The following is a 10,825-nucleotide window of genomic DNA, read 5'->3' as shown; positions in this document are numbered from 1 at the left end:
TTACTTACGGATGCCATTAATTCATAAAATGCTTTATTCTATGTTTTCCGGATAAGTGACGTTACGCCATCACTTCCGGTTTACCAAACGTGTAGAACTACCTAAAGCTACACCTAATTATAAATGGCTCAATAGACAATCTTGTTTTTACTATGAAATACTAGTGTCAGTTAATATCTAGGCAAAAGGAGCTATGATTATATAACACTTTTTCAGCATTAATTTTCGATGCACATTTGTGTGTTTAATTAATTCAATACCAAAGCATATTTATTCATTTTTTATGTTTACTTTAGTAAAAAATAGTAACTGGGTCGACTTACAGAGCAACGTTAATTTTTTCGCTTCAACTAGATATAAACATTTCTTCTTCTTCTTGATGCTTGCTTGAAACATGTCTACCTACCTCATTTTTCTAATTTGTAAAAAAAAAAAACACACATTCACGGTGGGGAAACGGACACCGAATATAGCCAAGAAAGTGATAAATCTATACAAGCATGATTTTGGTACACGAGAAGTTCTTTTTATCAATTTTTGATTTTTATGAAGTTATATTTAGCAAAAATCAAAGAGTTTTAAATAGCTTGATCCTAAGCAATGTACGGCTATGATGGAAATGTGCCTCTTCTATTATAGATAGATAGATAGATAGATACTTTATTTAAATCCATTGCATTTATAAATACATGAGGATAATAACACACAATAATACATGATGAACAAACAGTGTGAAAACATGTAACATTTAAATATAGATCATTTGCCATAAATATCTTTTACTACATAATGCTCATAACAGTGAAAACATATCGACATAATCAGTGAGGGTAGTTCGATACATTTTGTGCGCATGCGCGAATAATCTCGGTTTACGTAAAGTCGAAAAATTTAAGTGTATTGAATTTTACTTATTTCTTGCTTGCTTTCCAAGAGAATCTTCAATAATCGGCGTCTTAATGGAAAAGGTAGAAGGAAACTATTCGTTGAGGCTTTAAATCAAAGTTTATCACGGAATTTTTAACGACATTCGCCGGTTTCGTAAAGCGGTCGTTTGTTTAGACTCTTCCACGCGTTAGATACTACATATTACATACTGTATTCGATAAGACAGATCAGTGTAACAGACTATCGTTTGTTTTGGCGCAATGCGGAAGTGTCGTCTTGATGCAGTTTTTTGGCTAAAAAGTTGACGAATTCTTCGTCTCACTACGTCTGTCACACTGGCACTAGAACCGCAAATTTAGCTTTGAGTGGCCTATTTTCATAAATATGTGCATTAGTTTTCAATTTATAAAGAAATATAAAAGAAATGGTGCCTTCTTATATATTACGTCCCATCCTCTGTTCTTATATTAAAACATGGTAATGAACGGAATCCGACATCGCTCCGTTTCGCCGGTCATAACTTTCCATAGAAATAAGCTATCGCTGATACTCATGTACTGATCGGAAGGTCTTGAATTTATTTAACAAAGACAACAAGAAATCCCCACCAAAGAACGCTATTTTTGAAGAAATCAAGCGAATTTTATCGCTTTCGGATTTATTTACATCTCGATCACCCATCAACTTCCGCTTTTACCAAGTGCGAGCGATCTCATTGGACGGAACAAAAAGAGTCAAATGGCGCGATATTTGAATGTAAAAATCCAAACAAACCAGAACAGTATATTTTTCTGTATAACTTCTTCTGGAAATAGTCATGAATGAGAAAATATCTAGAACGATTTGTCCAACAGAAATAGTATAGTGGTATCCTGCTTTTATGAATAAAATATTTTTTTCAGTTTGATTTGCCATGGTACTAAGATGTAATTGATTGGGCAAATCAAATTGAAAAAATATCTTATTTTATTCATAAAAGCAGGATACCACTATACTATTTCTGTTGGACAAATCGTTCTAGATATTTTCTCATTCATGAATTTTTCCAGAAGAAGTTATACAGAAAAATATACTGTTCTGGTTTGTTTGGATTTTTACATTCAAATATCGCGCCATTTGACTCTTTTTGTTCCGTCCAATGAGATCGCTCGCACTTGGTAAAAGCGGAAGTTGATGGGTGATCGAGATGTAAATAATTCCAAAAGCGATAAAATTCGCTTGATTTCTTCAAAAATAGCGTTCTTTGGTGGGGATTTCTTGTTGTCATTGTTAAATAAATGTAAGACCTTCCGATCGGTACATGAGTATCAGCGATAGCTTATTTCTATGGAAAGTTATGACCGGCGAAACGGAGCGATGTCGGATTCCGTTCATTACCATGTTTTAATATAAGAACAGAGGATGGGACGTAATATATAAGAAGGCACCATTTCTTTTATATTTCTTTATAAATTGAAAACTAATGCACATATTTATGAAAATAGGCCACTCAAAGCTAAATTTGCGGTTCTAGTGCCAGTGGTCTGTCATTTGTTTTACGTTTGCCATCAGTTTTAGGCAGTAACTGTTAGCTGTCGAGAGTACCGGAACAGACTGTGGAGTATTTCTATAGATCTAAATATGGTTCGTAAAAAAGGACAGTTTGTCTGGCATTCGGAATTCATACACTAGTGATCCATCAGGACTTTATCCAGTTTCCAGAATGGCAGGAAGGAAGGACTTGTTGAATTGGACCACTTGTCAAGGCAGCTTACAAAAGTCAGAAATTTAAAAGCAGCCACCCCGCGACAGTAAGCTTGTCTACATTTTCCATAAAATTTCCAAAATAAATACTGGAAAAAAAAACATGGAAATACATACGACATTGATCAACACAAAATAGCACAGCACCAGAATGAATGCGGAAGTTGTCACGAGTGGTGTGGCATTGTTCCTGTTCGTTGGTTTACAGATTCCAAAAGTCTGGTGAGTCATGTAAAATACATTGTATTGTCATTTGATAGTAGATCATACTGTACTGTAATTGTTTATTAATTATTTTAGTTCATTCTAAAGCCCTCAACAGACGGTAGGTTTTTGTTGTACAACACCAGTTAAATTTATGATGTACAGCCAAATGTTATCGTGTGTACGATGCTATTCCTTGATTTCGTAAATCTTTCTTTACCTACAGATTGGGACATGTTCTATTTTGTAAGATTTGAGCCGCGTCATGAGAAAACCAACATTTTGCCTTTCCGACCAGCATCTGCGCAGTCTTGTCCATGCTGTTCGCTATGAAACGGTTTCTCTAATTGCAATAGACTTTGAAAGCAAACATCATTGATCCTGATCAGACTGCGTGGATGCACAGGCTGGTCTTGATCCATGCTGGTCGCAAAGCCATTATGTTGGTTTTCTCATGGCGTGGCTCATTTGTGTCATGCATAATCAAATTCATGGGATATTATTTTTTATTAAGAATGGTTACATTCTTTTCAGTACCTAATGCACTATGTTTACTAGATAAAGCTCTGTTATTTAAATGGGAGTGGAATACTGTCTGAATGTGAAAGATGTACATTTTTAAAATTGAGATAATTAGCGTTGTACAACTAGAACTTAATATTTGTTGAGGCCTTAAGGTTCTTTTATCTTTTCTGGAGTAATGGACCATTGTGCTTAAATATGTTTTATCATGATGATTTATGAATGAATTAATAAAGACCTAGTATACATAATTTTAAAATATTTAATTATAAGTAATCAAGTTAGTATTCTGTATCAATGCGAATTGTATTAGCAACCACACCTTAATTTTTAAAATTTCTTTAACTTTGTTGGAAATTCTGTTGTAAAGATCTCTTGGAGAGCTTTTTAGAACTGTTTTTCTTTTTTAGATATCTCAAAAAATAAAAAAGTTATGGCAATTTATTTACCCTAATTTTACGCAAATATTAAGAATTTTTTCACTATATAATTACTATATTTCGCGCCGCGATGATGGCACCGAATAACGGAATCAGAATGTTAAGAATTTAGAAAAAATGCCATATCTTTTTTGTTATTTGAGATATCTTAATGAAATTTGGAACACACATAGATCTTGAAGTGCTGCATTTGAATAAGTATTTAACATTCAGATAGTTCTGTAAAGAAATAATCACAAAATGCATGTTCAGTTGAATTTAATATCTTTTTTTTTTCGAATATCATTTCATCGCATTACACAGCATACATATACAAGAAACTAACACATGTAATAAATTAATTTGAAGATACAACTTCATACATTTCATCACAGTTTGAAGTTTAACTTGAAATGAATAACAACTGATTCTGCCTGGTGGCTTTTGTTGTAGAAATATGTACAGGCTGTCATAAAAAATACTTCTGAAAAAAAAATTTTTTTGAAAGCTGATCAACAGGGTTCGAATTTAAGCTCGCATACTCGCGAAATGCGAGTGCAAATTTCAAACTGCGAGGTGAGATTTCAGACACCAGCATTTTTTTGCGAGTGAAAATTTTTGGCTGAATAATGTGCATTTCTAACGGTCGTCTCGATCTTACACTGTTCTTTCTTTAACAACTCGCGGTCATTGCAGCGCATTGTCATTTGCAGAACGAATTTCGGAGCACTCTTTCATCTGTCGTCGTAAACGGAAGTTTACACTCGACACATGTCCCGTGCGCATGTCTTTTCAACTGCTGACAAGTACCTGCGCTAATTTTGATGACGTTTACCGCATCCGGTGGGTTTTTTGGTAATCTATAATAAGTTACTATTTACATAGCGCAGATACGATTGGCTTGACTCGTCACGTGGATGTTTGTGTTAATGTTGTAATAAAGTGACAAGTCGCGGAAAATGCAAGTTGTTTTTTCATTTAGCAAGTTAAAAAAAATACCACTTGCGAAAAAATGCAAGTAGAAAATCTGGCTAAATTCGAACCCTGATCAATTCATTTTACATTGCTTGAGATTAAGACTTCAGGGAAACATATTTACAAATATAATCATTTACATGAATGAAGAGCAATGCTTTTCTCAAACAAACAAAACTTGTTATTTTACTCTTAATGATGACACACATTTAGTCATTCTGAGCAGTTTCTGCTTTCTAAAAGTGTAATTTTTGAATTCATCATACAAATTTGCAATCTCAGATGTTTCTGAAATATTCCATTGTCTACCAGAGTTCATACAGTCAGGGATAAAACCAGTCTTTAAAACAAAAGCCAGATCAACAGTTTGTATGTCCTCTCTTGAAGGCCACATGAAATGACCAGTCTTCCTTGTTGGAGTCATGAATTTAACAACTAACATTTGTTCCGACTTAACACCAGTCACAATACCGAGATACCAAGCATCCTGGTAGGCAACTGCCACATAGTCATTTTCTTTGATATTTTGTATTGATTGTCAATTTTCAGAACCAGATATGATTATGTCTATTTTCAGAACCAGATATGAGTAGAGTACAGTTTGAGAAATGTCTTGGTAGAACAGATACTAAGGAAATAATAAAGAGCAGAACAGACCAAATTTCTCCTTCTTATAATGGAATTTGGACAGTTTAGTTAAACACTTGAACTTTACGTTACAAATGGATTTCATTTCCATAAGTTTAACTTGTGATTATTACTAAGTAAGCAGTTGTAGCTTATTTATAATCTGTCTTTGTTTATTGAATCATTTGATCAAATATATTTTGAATTGTGACACATCTTAAGATCATTAAATTTATTAATATCTTTGGTATTGTTGTTTCTGAGTAGTAGTTAATTAAAAGGCATATTCAACAAGCCAGTACTTTGTTACTAATCTTAGTCAGTGGAATTTATTTTTAGACTTGTCCTATTTTTTTTATTCAGTTTCTGGATCCCCATTTATTAGTTACTGTACACATTTTGGGATTCCAGCAATTTTCCACATCCTCATTACAAGGTAGTATTGATTTTTCATTGGTCCAGTGGTTAACTAATTTTAGCATAAAGTAAAACTGTTCTATTAATAGATTTTCAGAAAAAATCTGTTTGAGTTATTTATACCCAGTATACAAATTCTGTGAATTCATGTACTTTTATTTGATTTGAACATTACTGTTTAATATTATCCTGAACAAATTACAGGTTTTCTTTGCTTTATATTAGAGAATTTTGGTAAATTTCATTGATGAAAGGTCCAAGGTACTTTTCTCAAATAATCAATTAATAGAAATTTTCAAATATAATATCTTGTGCAGTGAATATAAGAGCTGAAATAAGACTTTTCTCGAAACACATCACAATTAGTCTTCATAGTCATAAATCGATTGTATATGTTATAAAATGATGTTTTCAATGCAAAATAATCATTAAATTTGAAAAATTTTGAATTTTGACCATATTTTGAGTAGATGCGCATATTTCGACAGCAATTTCTGCAATAGAAAGGCCAATATTTTGTCTCCAGAATGTGTGAAAATGCACAAAATGCGTCCATTTGAGTCATATTCATGACGGAATGAATGATATTTCAGAATCAAAGTGAAAAATAATGCATACAGGTAAAACTTTTACCAAAATTTATAATGAAGCGACCATAGAGTCTAAATTTAGCCCAGAAAATGGGTAGGGGGTGGCCTCACTTAAATGTCTATATTTCTCTAAAATCTCGAGTTTTCACAATGAAACTTGTTAACATGTTCGGTATTACATCTTTCTTGAAAATAGAGATGAAAATGTTATGAAATTTGATAAAAAGATATCTCTTATAAGAGCTGAAATAAGACTTTTCTCGAAACACATCACAATTAGTCTTCATAGTCATAAATCGATTGTATATGTTATAAAATGATGTTTTCAATGCAAAATAATCATTAAATTTGAAACATTTTGAATTTTGACCATATTTTGAGTAGTGTGTGTGTGTTCGGGTTTAACGTCTTTTTCAACAGTTTTTCAGTCATATAAACGACGGTGTCTACTTGTAGCAGTGAGCACAATGCCCAACTTTATAGTGCTGCCTCACTGGAATATCACGCCGTAGACACGTGATATGATACCCCACCCAGTCACATTATACTGACACCGGGGTGACCAGTCCTAGCACTACCCTCTTAATGCTGAGCGCCAAGCGAGGAAGCTACTAGTACCATTTTTTACGTCTTTGGTATGACGCGGCCGGGGATCGAACCCACGGCCTCCCGCACTCGAAGCGGACGCTCTACCACTAGGCTACCGAGGCGGTATATTTTTTTTTTTTTTTTTTTTTTGAGTAGATGCGCATATTTCGACAGCAATTTCTGCAATAGAAAGGCCAATATTTTGTCTCCAGAATGTGTGAAAATGCACAAAATGCGTCCATTTGAGTCATATTCATGACGGAATGAATGATATTTCAGAATCAAAGTGAAAAATAATGCATACAGGTGAAACTTTTTACCAAAATTTATAATGAAGCGACCATAGAGCCTAAATTTAGCCCAGAAAATGGGTAGGGGGTGGCCTCACTTAAATGTCTATATTTCTCTAAAATCTCGAATTTTCACAATGAAACTTGTTAACATGTTCGGTATTACATCTTTCTTAAAAATAGAGATGAAAATGTTATGAAATTTGATAAAAAGATATCTCTTATAGGTTATAATGCAGTAATTCGGTCCAAAATGTGCTTCTGTGGTGTAGTCGAAAGAAGTCCCTAATAAATAGATCCTAATTTTTCCATTTTTCGCGCATTTGCGCGTAAATCGGGGGCCAAATGGGCATTATTTCACTCGTGGAATGAATTTTACATAAAATAGGACAGGTTTCATGCTAATACTCGCATGTTTTCGGGTTGTTTACTTGAAAACGAAAGTAGGGTGTTTATTTTGCGGACCGCTTTCTGAAATGCGGCAATATGAGGGTACCTGACTTCAGTTGACTAGCATTTCACTGCATACTATTCAACACCCCTTTTTCTTTTCGTTTTCTTGAAGCAAATGTATGGATATCTTGTGGAAAATAGGTCTACGACGGAGTGAAAATCTAGAAACTGTAACAAAATTGGTCTGAAGTAGCTGAATTTTATATGAAACAAAGAACAATTTCTTTTATTGGTATATAGCCTAAAAAGAAATTTATTTATTTCAGTACTAGTCAGTTCTGAACTTGTAAGATACTTTGATAGGTTTTTGGTCTATTACACATTTTATATATTTCTATGGCCTGATTAGAAGTAGCCTGTTGATTTAATTCAGTAACTTACTATAGGAAGAATTATTTAAGGTAGCTCAACACAACTTCTGGACATAATTTAAGGTGATTTATTATCATATATGATATAAGATAATTTTCATTGAGAGTCCTACATACCAGAACATTTTTGAGTGACAATTAGAAATATTTTAGATTACTTGGGGTGGTTCACTACCTGTTAGAAATATTTAAGGTGGTTAACCATCTGTTAGAAAATGATAATACGGTACGGTACTGGGACTTGTTTTTGTAGGCAATTATCACAACATGAAATTTTATAGGTGCTGAATTGAAGGTCATTTCCTCCATGGTTATTGCCGTGGTGTTTATAACTCCCCCGCCACAAGTGGTGGGGGTTATAGGAATGGTCTCTGTCCATCCTTCCCTACTTCCGTCCTTCCGTAACATTTTGTGTCCACTCTGTATATCCTAAACCCCTTGAACATGTTGAAGGATTTTCATAAAACTTGGTTCAAATGATCACCTCATCAAGACAATGTGCAGAACCCATGAGTCACCCATGTCGGTTCAAGGTCAAGATCACAATTCAAAGCCTTCAGTTTTGTGTCTGCTCTGTATCTCCTAAACCCCTTCAAGTGTGCTGTTAACAGACAGCTTTTGTGATATATCAGGAGCACATAATTCCGGACAAGCTGGTCTGATCATATCCAAAATCGAGTTATTCCAAGAGCTTGTGCTCGTATACATTGCCATTAAATCTGATCAAAATTGTTATGAAAATGTTCAAACTAGAGCGTTAAAATTGTCAGATATTGCAACTTTTTATATAACAGGGACAGATAACTCTGGACTTGCTAGTCTGAAAATGCCTGAAATCTAGGTCTTGCAAGACCATATGGCCGTACACATTGTCTATTTTAGACAAGTTTCTAAGTTTATTCGAGATTTGTTTAAATAAAAATGATACAGTTGTAAAAAATTGGTAAATATTGCTATTTTTTTACAATATCAGGGGCACATTACTCTTGATATATTGGTCGGATCATCCCCATAATGCAACACATCCAAGATTATGTAGCCATGCATATTGTTTTTATACTTTGGTGAAGATTGTTATAGTAATATTCATGCTGGAGTGTTAACAATGCTATATAATTCATACTTAACTTTAAAAAAGTGGGTGGGGTAATATTACATCTGTTTTTTTTTATGATGAAATGTCGATGTAAATGGTTTGGAACTATTTTGTTATTTAAAATTATGTTTTGCACACATGTTCATATTGTTTAGGCGTTTTTTTTTTCATGAAAATATTTGTTGTTATAGCTTATTTGCCAGCAAACCCCAATATTCTAAAATTTTGGTACTTTCATGATAAAATACAGAATATCTCTCTTATATGTTCGGTGACCCCCAATTTTTCTACCCTTATTTTGAAGCAATTTTGAGACACAATATATACAAAAAGTATTTCAAAAATCTTAATTGTTGAAATAATGTTAATCTATCTTTAGACTGATACAAGTACTGGTCCCATTGGAAAAAAGTGGGTGGGGTAATTATATTGCCTTGTGAAAATGAGTAACAGTATTATGTGAAAATCATTAAAATTTCATACTGACTTCATAGCATATTCAAACTAAATTGTTAGAAATACAATTATTTTACAACTGATAAAGATAGTTTGTGTTTTGAAATGTACCCCCAATTTTTCCAGGTTTTTCAAATTTCACTTTTGTCTTGACAGTGTGTGTAGAAAATGGCCGATATAATGAAAAGGAGTTCGGTGACCTACCGTTTTTTTTTTTTGCTTTTATATGAAATAGGTACTAAAGATCTTCAAACATGCAAAGTATGAAAAAATTCTTAACTGTAGAACAAATTGGCCTGAAACGTATCCAACATCCTTAAGTACAGTATTATGTGTTTCAGGACACTTAAATAGATAGTACTATTAACATCATAATATTAAAATTGAACTTTAACTACCTATATGTTATTTTGTATACTATAACATTTAACATTTACATAAACTAATAACTGTAAACTAATTTCAATTTATTTTAAGTTATTTTATTCATGTTAACAGTATCAGAACCGGAGAAGGCCACGTAATGACCAATATAATCCATGCTTTATTTCACATATCACTATGAGCAATAAGGACATTAATTTCCATATAATGTAGAATCTCTTAAGACAAATGCATGATAAATAAACATTCCTAAATTTCTTATGATTTTTTAGCTCACCTGTCACATAGTGACAAGGTGAGCTTTTGTGATCACCCTTCGTCCGTCGTCCGTCGTCTGTGCGTCCGTGCGTGCGTGCGTCAACAATTTCTTGTCTGCACAATAGTGGTTTCATTTATGATTTTATTTTAACCAAACTTGCACACAACTTGTATCACCATAAGATCTCGGTTCCTTTCTTGAACTGGCCAGATCCCATTATGGGTTTCAGAGTTATGGCCCCTGAAAGGGCCAAAATTAGCTATTTTGACCTTGTCTGCACAATAGCAGCTTTATTTATGATTTGATTTTTACCAAACTGACAAACAACTTGTATCACCATAAGATCTTGGTCCCTTTCTTGAACTGGCCAGATTCCGTTATGGGTTCCAGAGTTATGGCCCCTGAAAGGGCCAGAATTAGATATTTTGACCTTGTCTGCACAATAGCAGCTTCATTTATGATTTTATTTTAACCAAACTTGCTGACAGCTTGTATCACCATAAGGTCTTGGTTCCTTTCTTGACTTTCTTGACTTGGCGAGAT

The 10,825-nt window shown here is 33.6% G+C and overlaps 1 long non-coding RNA gene across 1 annotated transcript; it reads left to right on the top strand.

The window, feature by feature from the left end:
• Positions 1-2,430: 2,430 nt before the first annotated feature.
• Positions 2,431-5,621, top strand: LOC128558574 (uncharacterized). Its single transcript, XR_008371727.1, has 2 exons — positions 2,431-2,853; positions 5,329-5,621. It is a non-coding gene; the product is annotated as an uncharacterized LOC128558574 (long non-coding RNA).
• The last annotated feature ends 5,204 nt before the right edge of the window (positions 5,622-10,825 follow it).

The sequence above is a fragment of the Mercenaria mercenaria genome, chromosome 7 (genome assembly GCF_021730395.1).
Source record: "Mercenaria mercenaria strain notata chromosome 7, MADL_Memer_1, whole genome shotgun sequence".
NCBI lineage: Eukaryota > Metazoa > Mollusca > Bivalvia > Venerida > Veneridae > Mercenaria > Mercenaria mercenaria.
This window is presented reverse-complemented; position numbering and strand designations above follow the sequence as displayed.